General features: G+C 45.0%; 1 protein-coding gene across 1 annotated transcript in view; it reads left to right on the top strand.

The window, feature by feature from the left end:
• The window catches only part of LOC138473638 (alkaline phosphatase-like), a 279,429-nt gene that overhangs the window by 139,314 nt on the left and 118,173 nt on the right, over positions 1-21,942 (top strand). The gene's annotated exons all lie outside the window — the stretch shown is intronic.

The following is a 21,942-nucleotide window of genomic DNA, read 5'->3' as shown; positions in this document are numbered from 1 at the left end:
TAAATGCACATTCCAAGGGCCAAAAGCTCATGTGGTGGCAGTACAGATGGTTTCAGATCTAAACTAGTTTGACTTGAGAGTTTCAGATGATCAGGCATCCTCTGCTATTAGCTGGAAGATCGTGGAGTTTCCTTTGGAGAGCGGCCCATAGAAATAAACTTGCAAGAAGAATCGAGACATGGACAGGTCCCTCTTTGAAGAAATCCCTGCTTGGTTTCCACGGGTGCTCCGTTGACCGAAGGCAAAGTGATCGGATAGGAGGAAGAGTCGATACCGAAGGCCTCCAGTTTATTAAACAGATGTAAGTAGAGTAAGGCAAATGGCAATATAAAGGGGAGGGATTGTGATATTTTTGGGTAACGGGATGTTTGTGTGGATAAAGGAATGCCTAGGTAATCCTATTTCAAGAGAGATAGAAGAAGACGTCTCAAATTCCAGTCGGAATATTAAGAGAGAGAATACACACGGTCAGGACCGTGTAAGGTGACGTCTCAAACTCTGTACGGGGTAATATAATTGGAGGTCAAGAAAGAATACCTCTTACTATAAATGATTATAGGGTAAAGGGAAGGTGATCACAAAAGTTATTAATGTGTATTGTGTAATTATTTTGAGTTTTATTCGTTGTGTGAAGTTTTGAGAAGTGACAAGCTGTGAAGGTTGGAAGTGACATTGTGTTGAGTTGAGTGTAGTAAACGATTGGCGCCAAGTAAAAGACAGATAAGGCCAGTCAGAAGACAAATAGGTTCTTGAGAAAAAAGAGGATTGGGCCGCGATTGATGGTGCTTGCTCACATTTACTGTTTTTAAGATTAAAAGTGTTGAGCAATAAGCTTTGAGATTTATTAAATATAAATAAGGTAACAACCCGGTAAGTATCGACAGTTAATTGAGACTTGTCATTATGGAGGACAATCCTCTTATGCACCTATTTTATCACCACAACAAGCGCCCAAGCATAAACAGTACAGTGCAGAGTGGGTAAAGGGCACAGCTGATAAAATGTTCATGCCATGTCCACAAGGGGGATCATAGTCAAAGGCAGTATTACAACACATGACCACATATGTGCGCAGGAAAGAAATTAGAAAAAAGACTGCCAGTTTTAGAACTTTGGAAAATGTATCAAGAGGAGAAAGGGGACCACAACCACAGGAGGGGTGGATGCTTAATCAGCATAAATGGGAGGGCATCGAGCCCTCAGCTCCACTTACTCTGCCTGAAACTAAGAATGTAGATGTAGAAGAGACAGGATTTCATCCTTTAAAGAATTGAAAGCAGAGGCGGGGTATAGTAACCCGACATCTGCACCTCCCACTGATAGTAGAGATGAAAGCCTAGAAGAGAGCAAACGGAAGGAAGATGCGTGTAGGATTATGTGAGTCAAAGAGGAACAAGGTGAGCGATTGAATACATCAACAGATATAGACAGAGAAATTAAGAGATGGAAAGGAGAGAATGACAGGTCTGACGAGGTAACGCTTGTACAGAACGAATGCATGGGAGGACAGATATTACTCAAGTTAGATGGGAAAAGTGTCGAGGAAGTTAGGCAGAAGGATGACAAAGACAAGCAAGAAAAGAAGGATAGGGAATGAGAAAAGCAGCAGACGGACAACAGGCAAGGAAGGAAAAGCAGGGAACAACAGGAACAGATATATGGAGAAGAAGAAGAGAAGGATGAAAAGCAGGCAGAGTAACAAAGGAAGTATGACAGCCGGAAGAACGAAGAAAGGGATAGGAAAGAAAGGAAGAGAGAAGTAGAGGCACAAAGAGTGAAGGAAGGAAGAAAGATTACAGAGAAGGAAAGAAAAAGAAGAACGAAGACAAGAAGTAAGACGGGAAGAACAAAGACAAGAAAAAGAGACGGAAAGAAGGGATGCGAGAAAACAAAGGGAAGTGGAAGAAGAAATTAAACAGAATAGAAGGTGGCAGGATCTTGACACCAGTCTTGTTCTTAAAGAACAAATAAGACCAAATGACGAAATACAGGGGCAATGGGAAACGGTAAGTGAAGTTTTCCCAAGGAGAGAAATGACTCAAGGAATACCTAATGTATTACAAGAAGAGGAAAGATATGTTGCCGAAAAGTATTGGAGAGAGGCTTGATAAGATATAACAGCTGATGAGGCAGAACAGCTAGTATGGGACTCAATGGAGCAGCAAACGGTATTCGATACCTAAACCAGGGGATGAGGAAGAAAACAGGTTCAGTGACGAACGCAGAACACTGTATTTGAGCAGATTAAATTTAGATAGAGAAGAGGAGGGTGATAGTCACACCAGTTGGGGTAGAGCAATTTCAGATGAACAAAGGGAATCAGGTTGTGAGCCACAAGGGGAGGGTACGTGCACCCTCTTAGGAAGTCAAAACCTGGATAAAGAAGTAAGATGATCAGATCTGGAACACCCTAAGAAAAGAACACCAGATCCCACACCATATCCTGAATTTCCCTAAAGAAGATTGTGTAGTGAGAGAGGTGAATCTTCACCTTATGTGAGTAGGTTAAGGTCATTACCAGCACAAAGACAAATAGGGACAATTAGCCCTGCATTGTGTAAATGAATAATGGGGTCCAATTATGGGATGGGGCTCTCACAGTTCCCCTTGCTAGAGAATGGAGGGGCAAGACTGAAATATATTCCATGGCCTCAGATGGATAAGAATCCCATAAAATGCAAGTTACCTAGTTTGGCTTCGGGGCTGGGAAGTGCATATATATGAATTATAGAAAATGACAGGGTGAAATACGTTGGCCATAGGGGACATAAAAGCTCTATTGGCAGCCATTCTCGGAGCGAGAGCTGACGACATTTGGAGATGAGCGGGATATGCGGGTACGAGAGCATAAAACACAGGGCATGATGGAGCACCATTTAATAATTGTAAGTCAGATGTTTGCAGGGCTCTCAGGGTACAGTATCCTGATACATCAGATATAAGTGCAATTATGACATGTAAAATGAAGGAAGATGAAGACCCTGTTGCTTATATTCAGGATATTCAAGAGAAATGGCAGGTTTAGACGCATGAGCCTTGGGAAAAAACAGTGGCACTCTTCTATCAAATCTTGTGTCAGGGATTGCCGGAACAAGAACAAAGACAAATGAAAAAACAAGAAGGAATGGAAACGAAGCCGTGCACAGAGATACAGTTGACTATCATGCCTTATTGATGATTTTTACAAGAGAAGATTAGAAAGAAAGATGTGAACAGAAAGATTGAGGAAGCCAAGTTAGTTCAGAAGAAATTGTCAAAATGTGCTATAGAAGGGGCAGTCTTGACACGTGGGGAAGGAGGAGGAATGCAAGAAAATAACGGGTGCATCACAGGTGAATAATGTACACCCAGTGGATCAAAGTGGGTATGGGTTTTGGCCGTGAGGAAGGAGTTCCGGAGGATTTAGAGGAAGAGGATGTGCATTTCAGAACACCCAAGGTGGATTTCGAAATGCCCAGGGGGGAAGTCAGACTAGTCAGGGAGGATATAATGGTGGGTTGGCCAGACAGCCACCCCCAGCGTGTTGGAATTGTGGGAGAACAGGGCATATTGCGCGCGCAAATAAAAGCTGAGGAAACATGCAACAAAATGGACTGTCAGGAGGCAAGACATAAATCCTTCCAGTATGGACCCAAAGGGGGACCAAAACCTAAAGACTCCAAAGTTAGCAGGGGCTAGCAACACTAGAAACAGACTACTTCCTCACAGGAGACTGTTATGTCCCATTTGCAGGAGAATGGCAGCAAAGACTTCACTACCCAGATCCCCCTGGGTACAGAACTACAAGACCAAGCCCAAGAGGGGCGGGACTTGTGCGCGCATGCGCACCAAGAAAACCCAAGCACGGGGCTTGTGCTTAAGCTCCTGGCTGGTGAAGACGTGTTCGGAAGAGCTCCGAGGTCGGGGATCAGCACGAGGGGCCACGCCCCAACCAGCTCCCATTCTAGCCCCTCGCCAAGAAAAGCTAAGTAGCGCTCGCACTAGGGGAACTCCAGTCTTAAGGGGAGAACGCATGGTGATGCCACCACTGTGGTCCAGGAAGGCAGTTGGGGGCACGCGCAAGGGGGACTCCGCCCGCAGTTACTGCCCCCCTTGCCACTGAAAAGCTAAGTCAAGATCGGGCATTGCACCGCGAACCTGGCATATCGCGTGTGTAACCCTGGTGAGATCCCAAACCCAGCGCAGTGCATGTTATTTGATTGGCAATTGCCACGTGGGGGAATATCGTAGAGCAGAGTGCTCAAGCCGCTGCAAGCCACGTGCGGCCAACACCGCACTTCCTTGGTTTATAGGCGGATCGACCCTGTGGCTTCATCAGTACAGTGCGGGGCCCCATGCGGCGACACCGCGTTGTTGGTTGACAGAATTAACCCGCGCACAAACTAACTACTAACTAATAGTACTCTGAACTGCTAGCAGACGCAATGGGGGTGTGAATAACTAATTGCATGCTCATGCTGGCCAGTGTTGTTCTAAGTGTGTGTGTGTGTGTGTGAAGTAACACACAAGGTTGTAACTCCATGCTCTCTTGCAGCGGTAATACGCTCCAGATTACGACCGCACCTGAGAGTACGCAGGCAGGAGGCCAGTACTCACCCCAGAGCTAAGTCTATTTCCATCTTCTATGACTCACTGCTGTATATGTACACTATTTCTTGTGAATGTATGTTAAATGTTTTATCCGATGTTCCCCTCCCTGTCCACTTCCCCTCACCTAATCCTCTCACCGGTTACCCTACAATTGAACCTATCCAACCATCGAGTCCCTAACCCTCTTTCCCCGCTGGAGTCTCGGTAACTTGAATAAGGTAAGACTTGCAAGTGCCCAGACTGCTGGGGGGATGGTTGGTTCGTGCCACTCCTGAGCCTGAAGACTGGAGTCTGACAGAAGCACAAGCCCAAGTGTACTAGACTCCTGGGTGGTGCGGGCCAATCGGGTCATGGAGGACCTTACTAAAGTCCTGCAAGAATTGCAGGCCGAGCTCGCTGCCAATAGACAGGATTATGCGGTTTTGGCCACTCAGGTGCGCAGTTTGGCAGCGCAGACCTCTCCCCTTCCAGGTGGTGCAGGCGCCCCTAGTCCCGTTCAGGTTCACGTATCCCCAGAACCTGTGGTGCCCTTAGCTCCCGCTGAACGATACTCACGAGATCCACAAAAGTATCAGACTTTCCTCACCCAGTGCAAACTCCATTTCCTGACCAAGCCAGCAGTGTTTCGAGCCATTCAGGCAAGAACTGCATTCGTTATTTCCTATTTATCTGGTGATGCAGCGGCCTGGGCAAACCCTCTGGTGCAAAGGGATGATGGGATCCTCTATGATTGGGAGGAGTTCCAAATGGAGTTTGGTAAAAAATATTAACCGTAGGGCGGCAGCCATGTGCAAAGACCGTGAACTTTTAACTTTACGTCAAGGAAATAGAGAATTGATCACATATGTGACCCAGTTTAACCGCTTAGTGGCGGAAGCTGAATGGCCACGCGAGAAGCAGATGTCTCTGTTCTATCAGGGGTTGAGAGATGAGCTTAAAGATCTCATTGCCCAAGTGGACCCACAGCCCAGGGATTGTTCCGCAATGGTGGACTTGGCCTTGCGGTTAGACCATCAGACCGAGCGTCGAGGGGACAAGAGACGTGGTGACACACGTCCTATTGCTTGGTTGGATCAGTCTCGAGCCCCACGTCCCGCAGGTTCACTTGACAAATCAACCAGGGATGAACCGATGCAAATCGGCGCAACTAAGGGTCCGCTTACTAAGGAGGAGAAAGAGCGCCGCCGGAAAGAGGGACTCTGTTTATATTGCGGCACCATGGGGCATTTCGTGAAAGAATGTCCTACAAAACCAAAGTCTCAGGGAAACGCCTCGGCTCGGCAGTTGTAGGGGTAGGACAGTCGAGCCAGGTAGTGGAAGTTACCCCTGTGGTCGGGTTAGTTAATTTTGCCCCGCATGTTACTCTGTCTGGAGTTTTGGGATTTCTGGGTCGTGAGATCCCTGTAACCCTCCTCTTGGACTCAGGAGCCACGGAAAACTTCATCGATATTACCTATGCTCGCAAACTGGGAATCCCGTTATGTCGAAAAGAGACCCCCGAGGTTGTGAGGGCAGTTGATGGGACTGCTTTGTGTTCTGGTCCTGTAACTAACAGCACTCAGACGCTGACGTTGTGTTGCCAACAAACTCATGTGGAAAAAATCCAGTTTGACCTGATCGTAGCACCTCAGTTCGGGCTAATTTTGGGTCTCCCTTGGTTTAGTAGGCATGATCCTCAAGTAGTCTGGTCAACAGGGCAGGTGTCCTTCACGTCTCTGAAATGCATAAAGCAATGTATTCCTATTCCTATGACGCACAAATCACAGACTGGTGAGGATTCCGGTATTAGTGTGGGAGCAATAGCTACAGAAGATATTGATTTGAGTACCCTACCTTCTGAATATAAGGAGTATGCTGATGTGTTCAGTAAACAGTCTGCCAAAACCTTGCCACCCCACAGGTCGTTCGATTGTCGAATTGACCTCGAACCCGGGGCAGTGTTATCGTGTAGTCGGGTGTATGCACTCACTGAGGCCGAGACAAGTCACCTGAAGGAGTACATAGACACCAACTTGCAAAGCGGGTTTATAAGACCTTCTAATTCTCCAATTTCGTCTCCCCTCTTCTTCATACCGAAAACGACCGGAGATCTGAGAACATGTATAGATTACGCAGAATTAATCGCATTACAGTCAAGAACAGATACCCATTACCATTAATTCCGGTGTTACTTGATCAGGTACGAAAGGCAACCATCTACATCAAACTGGATCTGCGTGGGGCTTATCACCTGGTACGAGTACGGGCTGGAGATGAGTGGAAAACCGCTTTCAGAACCAAATTCGGCCTGTATGAGTATCAGGTGATGCCCTTTGGTCTATGTAATGCTCCCGCGGCCTTCCAGCACTTCCTCGATGAGGTATTGCGTGGTTACCTGGATGTATTTGCCATAGTCTACATAGACGATATCTTGATCTATTCTACGAATCAACACAAGCATGTAAAACATGTCAAGGCAGTTCTCCAGCGGTTAAGTGAACATCGCCTATTTGCTAAAATTGAAAAATGTGAATTTCATTGTACCGCAGTTGAATTTTTGGGATATTTTCTGACGCCTCGGGGTGTACAAATGGACCAGCGCAAGATACAGGGTGTGCTAGACTGGCCCGCCCCAACTGCTGTCAGGGAAGTCCAAGCCTTTCTCGGATTCGCCAATTTTTATAGGCGTTTTATTAAGGGCTTTTCTGAGTTAGTGACACCCATTACCAAACTACTTCAAAAAGGGAAATCCTTTTAGTGGGACAGTGCGGCTGAGCAGGGGTTCCAACGATTAAAGCAAGCCTTTACCACGGTACCTGTTTTACGGCATCCAGACTTGGCTCAGGCATTCATTGTGGAAACAGATGCTTCCTCTTATACTATTGGAGCGGTACTCTCACAACAAGACCCACAGACCGGATTGTTACATCCGGTAGCTTATTATTCTCGAAAACTATTGCCGGCTGAGACACACTACACTATTGCCGACCGTGAACTGTTGACAGTTAAAGCTGCGTTTGAGGAGTGGCGGCATTACCTTCTGGGGGCACATCATACCATCATGGTAATTACCGGTCATCGGAATCTGCAATTTATTAAGACTGCTAAGACTCTTAGTCCATGACAATTACGTTGGGCTTTGTTCTTTGCTGATTTCGATTTCCTCATCACCTATCACCCCGGAAGTGATAATAAAAAGGCAAACATATTGTCCCGTTACCCTGAGACGGAAACCAAAGTAACTACTGAACAGCTGCCCTTAATACCAGCCACACGCATCATAGGAGTAATAGGGAGGCCAAACATCATTGAAGATGTCTTAAAGGCTATGACGGCCCGAGACTTGCAAGAATGGAGCACGAGGGGTTCCAAGCATTCGCTCGTAGATGGCCTTCCATATTATAATAAGGCCTTGTATTTACCCACGGTGACACTCAGAAAGGAGGTGTTACAATGGTGTCATGATGCAGTAACCGCTGGTCATCCGGGCGTTGCCAAAACTCAGCAAAATATCGCACGTCACTACTGGTGGCCGACTCTCCACCGTGATGTGCGGGTGTATGCAGCTGAATGTAACACATGTGGCAGACAAAAGGCAAGTCATCAGAGGCCAGCAGGCTTCCTACAACCTTTACCCACTCCCCCCACGCCATGGCACACAGTCACCATGGATTTAATCGTGGATTTGCCGCCACTTCAGGATTATACTTCCATACTAGTGGTAGTCGACTCCTTAAGTAAAATGAGCCACTTCATTCCATGTAAGGGAGTGCCCACGGCAGGGGAAGTAGCAGAACTGTTTTTGCAAAACATAGTACGATTACATGGATTACCAACACGAGTCATTACCGATCGTGGTCCGCAATTCACCTCACGGTTCTGGCAGGCTTTTTGCCAGTTAATAGGAATGGATGTGAGTCTGTCCTCCGGTTATCACCCAGAGACAGACGGACAGACGGAAAAGGTAAATCAAGGATTAGAGGAGTATCTGCGTTGTTACACCACAAGTGCAGAGTCATCCTGGGTCCAGTACGTGTGGTTAGCAGAGATTGCCTATAATAACATGGTGCACATGTCAACAAAGTATACACCTTTTTATGGGGTATACGGCTATCATCCAAGGGTATTGTCCATGGCCGTCAACTCACCACAAGACAACCTACCCACTATACTTGGACGACATGTCCATGCACAACAAGTCTGGTCAAAAATACAGCAAAATTTGGAAGTGGCCAAGAGTACTTATAAAATGTACGCTGACAAGAAGCGTAGAAAGGGACCCCAATACAAATGTGGTGATCGAATTTGGCTCTCCACGCGAAACATTAAGTTACCGGGTCCTCGTAAGCTTCAACCACAGTACTTAGGGCCATTTAGTATAACCGCAATAATCAATCCAGTGGCAGTGAGGCTGAACCTACCCAGTCAAATGAAAATACACCCCACGTTCCATGAGTCATTATTGAAACCAGCCGATCCTTCCATCCGTACTACGCGACCCCCCCATTCTAGTTGAAGGTTATCCGGAATATGAGGTGAAGGCCATCCTGAATTCCCAACGAAAATGAGATGGGTTGTACTATCTGGTAGATTGGGTGGGGTATGGTCCGGAGGAGCGATCCTGGGAACCCGAGAGTAACGTGCATGCTGCCAGGTTGATAAACGAATTTCATCAGAATCACCCAACTAAACCGAAACCCAGGTCCTTCTGTGCGGGGGGGAAGACTGTCAGGAGGCAAGACATAAATCCTTCCAGTATGGACCCAAAGGGGGACCAAAACCTAAAGACTCCTAAGCTAGCAGGGGCTAGCAACACTAGAAACAGACTACTTCCTCACAGGAGACTGTTATGTCCCATTTGCAGGAGAATGGCAGCAAAGACTTCACTACCCAGATCCCCCTGGGTACAGAACTACAAGACCAAGCCCAAGAGGGGCGGGACTTGTGCGCACGTGCGCACCAAGAAAACCCAAGCACAGGGCTTGTGCTTAAGCTCCCGGCTGGTGAAGACGTGTTCGGAAGAGCTCCGAGGTCAGGGATCAGCACGAGGGGCCACGCCCCAACGAGCTCCCATTCAGGCCTTTCGCCAAGAAAAGCTAAGTAGTGCTCGTGCTAGGGGAACTCCAGTCATAAGGGGAGAACGCATGGTGACGCCACCACTGTGGTCCAGGAAGGCAGTTGGGGGCACGCGCAAGGGGGACTCCGCCCACAGTTACTGACCCCCTTGCCACTGAAAAGCTAAGTCACGATCGGGCATTGCACCGCGAACCTGGCATATCGCGCGTGTAACCTTGGGGAGATCCCGAACCCAGCGCAGTGCATGTTATTTGAGTGGCAATTGCCAGGTGGGGGAATATCGTAGAGCAGAGTACTCGAGCCGCTGCAAGCCACGTGCGGCCAACACCGCACTTCCTTGGTTTATAGGCGGATCGACCCTGTGGCTTCATCAGTACAGTGTGGGGCCCCATGCGGCGACACCGCATTGTTGGTTGACAGAATTAACCCGCGCACAAACTAACTACTAACTAATAGTACTCTGAACTGCTAGCATACGCAATGGGGGTGTGAATAACTAATTGCATGCTCATGCTGGCCAGTGTTGTTCTAAGTGTGTGTGTGAAGTAACAGATTATGACCGCACCTGAGAGTACGCAGGCAGGAGGCCAGTACTCACCCCAGAGCTAAGTCTATTTCCATCTTCTATGACTCACTGCTGTATATGTACACTGTTTCTTGTGAATGTATGTAAAATGTTTTATCCGATGTTCCCCTCCCTGTCAACTTCCCCTCACCTAATCCTCTCACCGGTTACCCTACAATTGAACCTATCCAACCATCGAGTCCCTAACCCTCTTTCCCCGCTGGAGTCTCGGTAACTTGAATAAGGTCAGACTTGCAAGTGCCCAGACTGCTGGGGGGATGGTTGGTTCGTGCCACTCCTGAGCCTGAAGACTGGAGTCTGACATGGACAACCCTCAAGAGGGGGGACAGCTTATCCACTGCCATATAGTACACAACACGAGAGTGCTTTGCCCAGGATTACACATCTTATCAGATACAGGTGCCACAAGCACAGCAGTCACAGCAGAAGGGCCAGTGCAAATTTACCCACCGCAAGGGCAATTGCAACAAGCACCTATGCAGACATAACAGAATGCGATACAGGGCAAATACTAACACCTAGAATAGGGGGTGTCACTGTGGTTGGACGGAACCATTTCACTTGGACGGGGATGAATGTGTACCCTCAATAGGACAGGTCACAGCGTGACTTGATGTGTTCAGTACTATGAGTAACACCAAACCCCCAAGAGGATCCAAAGTTCGATGTGATGATAGGAGGCAAATCGTTTTCTTTTCTTGTAGACACTGGGGGGTGACTTGCTATTGTATAAGGGAGGGAAAATGCCCAATATCAGGTATTACCATGAATGCTCAAGGGATCTCTGGAGCTTTGAATTTAGTTCCTTTTACTGATAAATTACCTGTTTCTAAAAGGGAATGTGACATGTCTGTCCCCTTGTTATATTCGCGACAAATGCCTGTTAACACTCTGGGAAGAGATTTGATGACAAAACCTAACATGCCGATTTCATTCTCTGATCAAGGAATAGTGTGCTCCACTCAAGGAATACACTATTTAAATGTAGGAGAGCTTATACTGACATTTGCAGGTCAAGTGGCTCTACGAGGAGTTCCGGTAAATCCGGAAGTGTTCATGCCTGGGGTGAGCATTTTATTAACATGGCTACCTGGATTAGTAGGGGCAATTGTGAGCATACCTGATGAATTTTTATTTAGACCACAAGTACCTGTGGATGAGGAAGAAGGGTAGACTATTCCTATAGAACTGGAAGCAATTATAGTACGAGGGAAAATAGCAATGCTTGAAGGAGTAGATGATGAAGGCAGAGCGTGGAGAACAGTGATAGCTCTTGAAGAGGGATACAGATTAACTGACATAACAGAAGAATAAATGGTAAGTGATGAATGTATAGATGATGAGGTAGTGTTTTCTATAAGCATTACATACTAAAGATTGAGAAAAGGGAAGTCCCACAGCGAATGGCACTGATTCGACAAAGACCAGCGTTCTTTTAGGAAGACTTATAAAAGGTGCCAAGTGTCCTTTGGACTATGGGCCCATATGACCTAGGCCTAATGAAGGGAATAGGGAGGTTAAAATAAAACTTAAACCAGGAGCAATTTTTCCCCGAGCGAAGCAGTACTCCATGTCTCGAGAAGCTGAAGAAGGCATGTTTAAGACTATTTCAGCATTGATGAATCAGGGAATCCTAGTGCCATCTGAGTCGCCCTGCAATACTGCGGTGTATCCAATTAAGATATCTATAGGAGGGTCATGTAGATTTATCCAGGACTTGCACCCTCTTAATCATATTGTAGAAGCATAGATTCCATTAATGCCGAATCCTACGACAAATTGTGTAGCATCCCAGTTAAAGCTAAATACTTCAAAGTGATCAATTTGAAAAAAATAATTTGCGATCCCATTGCGCAAAGACTCACAAGACCTTACTTCCCTTAGGTTCAGACAAAAGAGACTAAAACATACTCTTTTATCTCAACGGCATTGTGAGTCCCCGTCAATTCTTAATAGGGTCCTGCAGATGGATTGAGGCAACATTGAACTCAACATTGTGGTAATTCAGTACGTAGATGACATATTAATCTGCAGTGAAACAGAGGATGAATGTAGACAAGACTCTGTTCAGTTAATGACTATATTGGCTGACAAGAGATACAAGGTAGATAAGGAGAAATTACAGTATTGCCAGGAAGTGGTGTTGTACATACGTCAGTTAATTACACATGAAGGAAAGAAGGTGACACCTGAAAGAGCTGAGGCTATCATGAAAACACTAAAGCCAAATACAGTGAGGCAAATGCAGCAATTTCTGGGTTTATGCAATTATTGCATGGCCTGGGTGTTCGACTACAGCACATATACAAAATCACTTTTTGAAGCGCTTAAGAAAGCACAAGTTGGTAAAGAAAAGATAGAATAGACTGAAGAAATAGAAGAAGGATTCGAGAAATTAAAAAGAGGAATCTGTACAGCTCCAGTTTTAGGAATTCCCAATGATAGCAAACAATTTTATTTGTTTTCACACAACAATGGGTCAGTAATGACAGCAATACTCTCTAGATGAACAACCCTAGGGTATAAACCTTTAGCATATTACAGTGGGATTTTAGATCCAGTTATGAGAGGACATTTCCCATGCGAACAATGTTTGGCTGCTCCCACATTTCATCATGGGCTGTGCTGTAACATTGTACATGGAGCATGCCTTATTTGCCATTTTAGAGAAACCCAAAGGTACATTGACACAAAGAGCTTCTGCTCATGAAGGTGTGATTTCTAATCCAGCGATTAAAATTGTAAATTGTAAAATAGTGCACCCAGCCACGTTTATAGCTGAACCTGTAAAAGAAGGTTATCATGTGCATGACTGTGCTAATTATGGTAGGGAAGATTCTCTTTATTGATGGTTCTTCAAAAATTGACCAAACTAGTGGGAGAGGCTTTCAGGAACCACAGTTGTAAAACACAGATTAATCGGGGAATTTGAGGTATGGTTTGGTATGGTAATGTTTATTTATATAGCACCTATACACAGGAAAGTGCTTCACAGCACTCAAGGAGAGAGGGAACACGGGGAAAAAACAACAGTTGCTTAGAGCCCTTGTATTTCTGAACTGATAATGGTCTGCACAGGCAGATTAGGTGAATATGATACATTTAAAAGTTTAGATAGAGCAAATAGGCGTGACAGCGATTCTGCGTTCTTTTCAAGTGCACAGTAAGGGGTGAAGACAAGGGAGAACAGACAGAACATTCTTCAGGCAGGGCAGCATACAGATCATGCAAGTGTGGGAAGGGCAAGGGATGGGCAGGGGACCAAATGCACCCAGTCGGTAGAGACTGGTGAAGTGCGGAGAGAGAGAAGTGCTCAAAGTTTTATTACAAGTGCAGCGGGGGGTGGGGTTCAGGGCCCTGAAGCAAGTTCGGAAGGACTAGCAGGGGTGCCTGGAACCTGTGAGACTCTGAGGTACACCAGGTGGCCAGTCAGTAAACTGTGTGGAAAGGAGGGAGAGAAGGAAGAGCAGAGAGCTAGGTTAGTAGGGTAGGGTCAGAGAGAAGGAAGAGGAGAAGAGTGAGGACTTGAGGAGTTCCTGGAATTTAAGAATATCAGACTCAAGATGGAGGGTGGCAGGGAGGCTGTTCCAGAGGGAGGCACCTGGTGAGGAAAGGGATCGCCCTCTAAATCTCTGCTTGGAGAACCGGCTCACTCACAGAAGGTTTGAGGTAGATGAGCGGAGGGCTCGAGGCAGTATTTAAGAAAGCAAAGTTGAAGGTAAGTAGGTCTCTGGACCCGGAAAGCTTTGTGGACAATGCAGAGGGTCTTGAATTTGATCCTTACAGCCACAGGGAGCCAGTGAAGGGATTTCAGTGCCAGGGAAATGTGCTCCCTGGGCTTGAGGCCAAAGATAAGTGTTGCGGTTCTGGATCAGTTGCAGAGGGCGCAAGGTGGAAGCAGTGAGATTGAGGAAGAGCCTGTTGCAGTAGTCCAGCCTGGAGCGAACCAGCGCTCTGGAGACGATGAGCCGCTGAGGGAAAGTGAGAAAAGGTAGAGTACCCCTGAGGAAGTGTAGTTGATAGACTTTTTTGAGGTGTCGGAAATGTCAGAGGAGAAGGAGAGAGTGGAGTCGAAGATGACCCCAAGGTTTTTGGCCTCACAGGTGGGGGTAGGCGCAGGACCAAGGGAGGCCGGCGAGAGTAAGAGGGGGAAAGCAGGGGCAGGTGTTCCACTGTGAACAATCTCAGTTTTACTGGCATTGAGAACAAGGTTGTTTGCAGCACAACAGGACTGAATAGCAGATAGACAGTCAGGTATGAGTGAGGAGGAGAAGGTGGCTGAGGGTAGCCTGAAGGATAGTTGTGTATCATCTGCATAACACTGGAAATTAGAGGTGAAACTGGCAATCACCCATGTCAGGGTAGCCATGTAGGCGCTGAAGAACCAGGAAGATAGGTTAGAACTTTGTGGAACACTGCAGGTTGAAAGGGTGATAGTCGAGAGAAAGACAGCAAGTTCAACTTGGGATGGGTGGTCAGAGAGAAAAGAGGTTAACCAAACCAGAGCCTGACGTGTGATTCCCAAGGTGTTACGAAGCCGTGAGATCAGGATGTTGTGGTTAACCATGTCAAAGGCAGAGGAGAGATCAAGGAGAATGAGGACAGAGGGAGTGCAAGACTACTGTGCTATTTTTCAGCACATGCGGCAGAATTGGTAGCTCTTATTGGTGCGCTCAAGAAACACAAGGACCAGGAAGTGACGCTGTACAGTGACTCTGCTATGTGATGTCAACTGTACTCACAGGGCTGTCACGTTGGAAAAGAAGGGGTTATCTCCCCACAGACGGCACTCCAGTGCAACATGTATCTGTATTGCACTGGCTCATTAAGGCACTACAACTCCCAGTAGTCATAGCGGTCATAAAATGCGCAGCACATACAAAACAAACAGACTTTATTTCTCCCAGAAATGAAGCCGCAGATGTAGGAGGCAAAAGGGTTGCATGTTCCCCAGAAATGTTGAGTTTGACACCAAAAATGTTAAAGAAATATTGAGTAGAATCATGGTGGTGTGAGAGGGATTTAATATGCTGTCAATTACCCAACTAATAGAGATACAGGGTATGACACCACAAGAAGAGCAGGAGCTATGGAGACATAGGGGTGTCCAATATCCCCCAGAAAGCACTATGGCGACAGGAAAGCACTTGAAAACCAGTGATGCCGGTGGCATTACGGAAAGTCGCACTTGAGCAGCTGCATTACCCTGTGCATATAACCAGAGAAGGTCTTGCTGCCACCATTGCAGAGGACTGGTTTGTTTCTAATTTATTGGAACACGTTGCACGGTTCTTTGTGAATTGCATTGTGTGTCAGAGGTTTTGAGCTGGACATACACTAAAAACAATCAGAGGAGTAATACCCCATCCAAACGGCCCATTTCAGCATTTGCATATTGACTACGATGAAATGCTGCAGATATGTAAAGGATATAGATATATGTTAGTGGTGATGTGTCCCTTTGCTCGATGGATCGAGGCAGGTCCTTGTACCCATCCTGATGCCACTTGCAAAGCGCAGTTTCTTGTGCACAAAGTATTTGCAAAATGGGGTGTGTGTGAAGTATTATGGTCAGATAATAGGCCACACTTTGTCAATGAGCTGTTTGAACAAATAGGGCTTCTGTTGAGCATAAAACATAAATTCTTTTCTGTTTATCACCCACAAGCAAACAGTATATGTGAGAGGCTCAGCGGCCTCCTTAAGGAAAGGATAGCAAATATCAGATTAACTTTGGAAAAGGGATGGCTATATTGCCTACCTTTAGCCTTGTATGCACTTCGAAATCAGCCTGGTTCGGAACATCACCTTACGCCCCATGAACTAGTAACAGGATGCCCCTTACACCCTCATCTACTGTCAGGAGTGATGTCCAGATTGTAGCGCAGACTCAATGTGATGAGATGCACAATTATTTGACATGTATGATTACCAGTGTTTCTTTCATTTCCGATCAAGACAACAAGACAAGCATTGGAGGGAAGGGTCAAGGAACATAGGACAGTCCAGTAACCAATTCAAGTGAATTATTATCACCACCGAAGTTATATGTTGGTGACCAAGTGCTTATTAAAAAATGTAACCGTAGGTGGCCTGAGCCAAGATGTAACTGTCCTTTTTGTGTAGAAGAGGTTTCCCTACTGCAGTTAGGGTGGCTGGAAGTAGGGCTTAGTTACATTTAGGAAATCTAAAAATCTACAAAGGTGAGACCCTCCCTCCTGTACTTGCTGACCAGGAAGCAAGACAAGAAAAAGAATTGCTGCATGTGCAGACTCATTTGATGACCAGGAAGAAGGATAATAACACAGTGTATGACTTGAAAATGTCTTTTGGACTGGAATTCATTTGATACTCCTTAAAAATGTAGTAGGAAGTGCATGGACTTGCAGAGAATTCCAGAGCTTTTTAGACACTCTTTGAAAAAGTAAAATTATATCGACCTTATGCTCAAGCACCAATTCCTTATTAGAAATTGGACGAGAGATCAATACCCAGATTCATTTCGAGGAGCATATCTATTTTAAGAATAAACACATGACATCAGCTGATAGTGATACACATACGCTTGTAGTTGCAGTTTTTTTTATACTCCAGTCATACCCTACACTTGTTAGGAGATATGTTAATATTCTCAAGTTTCTTCATGACCCAAATAATGGGCCAATTATAAGAAGGCTTTTATTTGCAATAATTGAGCAAATTGTGCAACTGCGAATGTGAGTCAAATAATTTAATTAAACATGATTCAGGAGGCAGAAAATGCAGTTGCAAGGAGACTAGCAATTCAAAGAGAAATGGCGTGGCACACAAAATGTTTTTCCAGACTCCTATGCCTGATATACATTTGTATGTGCATTCTCCTTTTATTTCTGTATCTTACCTTTCAAAGTCTTTATCATTCTGTTGGTTTAATTGAAAACACGACAACTGTGATCTTTCCCAGTATAAGTGCAAATGATGATACTTTATTTGACCTATTTGGGCATGTCAAACAACACAGGAGGGATGCAGAAGAAGATACCCAGGGGATAAATACCTATCTTGATATTGTGGCTCACTTGGAGAATAATATGTGGTACCAAGACATGAAAAAGGTGGGAGAGAGAGAATCTGATGAGAGCTTCTATGTCTGCTCTCTCATCCCCTATGCCATGAGTACAGTAAGAAAATTCATTTCAAAAGAGATGCCGGAACATGATGCAAAGTGCCTTATCCATCTAGCAGCATGTACTACCAGAGGACAGTTCCAAGGGAGCAATGGCGATCAAAACAGTCATTCCCGTACCAGGATGATTATATCAAGACAACACAAACGTCCATGGGACAAGACAAAGTAATCGTTGAAGAAGTTTTGGATTTTAAAAATACAATCTCAACATGTCTATAGATCAACTGTCTTCAGAGGTTTTAAACAACTATAAATTAATAACACACAGCTGGACCTGGTGGCTATTTCAAGGAATATTGTTTTTACATATTCTCACTGTAGGGTTTGACCCTGGTTCAGGCACCAGTCAAGTCTTGTAGAGCTGTCCTGTAGTGGGGCTGTGATCGTGTTTTATTGCTACATGTGTTCCAGCACAGATAAGACATTGCTCTTCAAAGTGTCCAGCTCATCGTTATCACAATCAGGCCACTCAATTGATGTGTCTGTGTGTGACTCCATGACACCGAATCAGCTTTTAAAGGCTATGTTAATGCCCTGTTAAGGATGATCAGATTGTGCCCACATGCCGTACGATGGTTGGAAATTGTGCTGTCTCATGCGACCCTTCGATGACTCTCCGATGTAGCTCGAGCTGTTTTTTTATTAAGTGGACCCCAACATGTAAAAGTTAACGACTACCTGTTCTGTTGCTCCCAGGAACATCTAAAATACATGTATTAGAAGTGCCTACAGCCAATGTCATTATTCTCTAAATACCACTAGACACACATTTATTAACAGCTATCATATAACTATAATATATAACAACAGTTATAGAAGTTATGTATCAATATAAAGAGTAACAATCTGTTGTGAAATATATAAATATTTCTGTGAGCTGTTCTAGACAGTGTGTGTAAATATGTATAACATCCTAAATGTGCAGGCTGTCGATCAAATAGCTAAATATTGCTATGAAATGTGTCAGATAACTAGCAATAGTATGTGTGCTTCTTTATTTTATAGTTCAATATCAAACTGATACGGTCGCTATCAAAGTTGTATTGTTTATATCAAATGTATCGGGTTCTTATCAAATTTATATCGAATTTATGTCAAATGTATTTGGGGGACATCACATTTATTAGGGTTCCTATCAAATTTATATCGAATTTATGTCAAATGTATTTGGGGGACATCACATTTATTAGGGTTCCTATCAAATTTATATCAAATGTATATAACTTTTTTGGGGGGGTATTACATTTATTGGGTTCTTATCAAATTTATATCAAATGTATATAGCATTTTTTAGGGGGACATTACATTTATTGGGGTTCTTATTAAATGGGGTCATCAAATTTAATGGGGTTTAATTAAATTCATAGGGGTTCAGGAGCTTGCCAATCCTGCTGCAGTCTCCACCCCTCCTCTCACATCCTAGGCTCTTTGCAATGCCTTTGCCTCTCACTTTATCTCTAAAACCCAGGACATTGTGCACACTCTCCTCCACTCCCCCTGCTCTGCCCTCTCCTTCTCTGCTTACTGATCCTCCTTCAACTACCCCCTCTGCTCCATTCTCCTCCTTTCCTCTTTTTTCCCGCGATGAGGTCGCTGGGCAAGTCCAATCTATAAAAGCCTCATCAAAACAAGTCCATCACTGTTCCTCTAAAACCATTAAGGATCATCGATACCCTTGCTCCGGCCCTTGCCGATTTCTGCAACCTCTCCTTTGCCTCTAGATATTTCCCCTTCCCCCTGAAGCACTCCCTTGTGCATCCTCTCCTCAAGAAATCCACAGCTGATCCTTCCTGTCCTGCTAGCTATAGCCCAATTTCAATTACACCCTTCCTGGGTAACTTCCTGGAAAAGTTGGCCATCTCTCAGCTTAACCTTCCTTCTGATTCTGTTGGCTCTCTACATGACCGCCATTCTGGCTTCAGATCTACCAGAAGCACGGAAACTGCTCTCCTGAACATCCACGAAGACTTGCTTTACAACCTTGACTCTTACATTCCCTCTGTCCTCATCCTACCTGATCTCTCCTCTGCTTTCGATACGGTCAACCATACCAACCTGCTCAACCATCTCCGTGACAACCTGGGCATCACCGAGCAGGCTCTGGCCTGGCTGACCTCTTCCCTCTCTGATCGACCCTCCCAGGTACAACTTGCGTCCTTCATATCTTCTATCTCCCTCTCTACCTGTGGTGTTCCCCAGGGGTCTAACCACTCGCCCTGGCTTTTCAACCAATACCTGGCAACTCTCGCCTACTGCATTGAAATTTTCTGCTCAAATTTCCAGTGGTATGCTGATGACACCCAACTCATTTTCAGGCTTCCTTCAGCCACCTCATCTCCTTTCCTTATCTTATCTCTGATTGCCTAATCACCATTAAAAATGTGTGTGCCACCAATGATCTTGGTCTAAATGCCAACAAGACAGAGATCCTCTTCATTGGTACACCTTTACCATCCTTTCCCCTCACTCTCTGGCTGGCCTCCCTTGGCCCTCCTCCGACCCCCATCTTCAAAGCAAAGAACCTCAGTGTTATCTTTGACTCTACACTGTCCTTCTCATCACACATCTCTGACGTGTCTAAAAAATTAAACTTCTTAATGCACCTCCTCAGAGGTACTCTGCCTTTCCTCTCCTTCCCTAAGAAGCTCACTGTCTCCCAATCTCTGGTTCTCTCCAGATTGGACTACTGTAGTAGCCTCTTTCTAAATCTACCTGCCTCCACTCTCTGCCCTTTGCACCTAATCTAGAACAGGACTGCAAGACTTGTCCTTGGCCTTAAGCCCTGGGATGGTATATCTCCAGCTCTGAAATCCCTCCATTGGCTCCCAGTGGATGCAAGGATTACAGTTAAAACTCTCTGCATTGTCCACAAGGCTTTCTGGGGCCTGAGTCCAAAATACCTTCAACTATCCCTCCGTAAATACCTTCCCCTCAAGCCCTTCGCTCCTCTACTTCTAACTCCCTCAGGGTCAGCCATTTTTCAAAGAAACATGCCAGGGGTAGATCTCTGTTGTCTTCGGCTGGGGCCTCCCTTTGGAACAGCCTCTCTGTCACCTTGAAACTTGAGTAGAACCATCTCTGGTTCCGGAAGCACCTCAAGAAATTCCTATTTGGCTCTTCCTTTTCCCCTCTTCTCCCCTGTTGATCTGTTCTCTCTCTTGGCACTGTGCGCCTTGCCACTCTCTGTCCCCCGGGCCCAGGAGCCTGCTCACCCTGCCACCCTCCTGCATTGCCTCTGGGCCACCACTTGCACTAGGGTCTTTATCTGTACCCATACAGTCCCCCACCCACTTTTACTCTGCACTATCACATAACCCCTATCTGACTAACCTAGCACTTGCCACTTTCTGGCTGAACTACCACCTTTTATCGCTTTAATTTATTTATTTATTTTACTTATTAATATTATTCTGTTCTCTCCTCTGTTCCGCACTTTCCACATCTCCCCCTTCCGTGCACTTTCCCCATTTTCCCTTTCCCATGCACTTGCGCGCTCTTAATGTCAATGGGCCTAGTAAGATTGTTGTTTTTGTACTCCCCTGTTCCCCTATCTTTGCCTGGTCATGCTCTGAAACACTTGTTTATGAGCGCAATATAAATAAAATATCATTTAATTGCATTTGCATTCAGATAACTCTATATCAAATTTGTATATGCACTACAGCGTAGTTCTTATCAAATTCATATCAGATTTATATAACATGTATATAACATTTTTTAGGGGGTGATTACATGTATTGGGATTCAATTAAATGTATAGGGATTCAGAAACATATATATCAAATGTCATATATACTGGAGCGGGACTCTGTTCGACTTTATATAATATGTAAATACACTTTTTTGGGGATGTAGGGGTTCAATCAAATATATAGGGGTTCAGGGCATGATAAAAGGGGCGGGACCACCTGTCACTTGAAATACTTGATGAAAGGTATGCCACTCTACTACTCTGGTTGTTTCCTAAACTATCATTAAGCCAAATTGGATGCTGTCATTGTGTCAAGCAATGTCCTGTTGTCTGGATCCTATACAGCAGGTAAAGAGTAGTTCTGCAATGAGTTAAACATGTCCATCTCAGCCCATGTTCAGTCTTACTGTACAGATTGATATGGACCATTGATTAAGATATTGCTGGATCACCATGATGTCCAGCAAAAGCTCTGCTGCCATTTAAGTGAAAACCTTGACTTTCCACTGACTGTCCTTTATATTCTGGACTGTGAGTATTACATCTCGGTATGAGACCAAGCTAATTCACTATGGAGTATCCGCATTTGAAGAGAGACTGACTCCTTGCTTGAAAATTATTCTGACTTATCCATTCCCATTGTGGTCAGGAAAAGCAACTCACAACTGTTTTTGCATGAGCAGATTCCATGGTGAGATACTCCTGTCATGAAAATCTAAACCCATGTTTGTTAATGTTTAACGGTCATTTACAGCTTTAGCACTTTAAAAAATCCAAGTATGCTGTGTGATATGTTTTCAATGGTTATGTTTTTGTTTCTAATATCCTACTAATACCTTGGTCATTTATTGT

Source organism: Ambystoma mexicanum, chromosome 8, assembly GCF_040938575.1.
Source record: "Ambystoma mexicanum isolate Mex_15411 chromosome 8, UKY_AmexF1_1, whole genome shotgun sequence".
In the NCBI taxonomy this organism is placed as follows: Eukaryota; Metazoa; Chordata; class Amphibia; order Caudata; family Ambystomatidae; genus Ambystoma; species Ambystoma mexicanum.
Note: the sequence above shows the minus strand (reverse complement) of the source record. Positions and strands in the feature narration are given on the sequence as shown.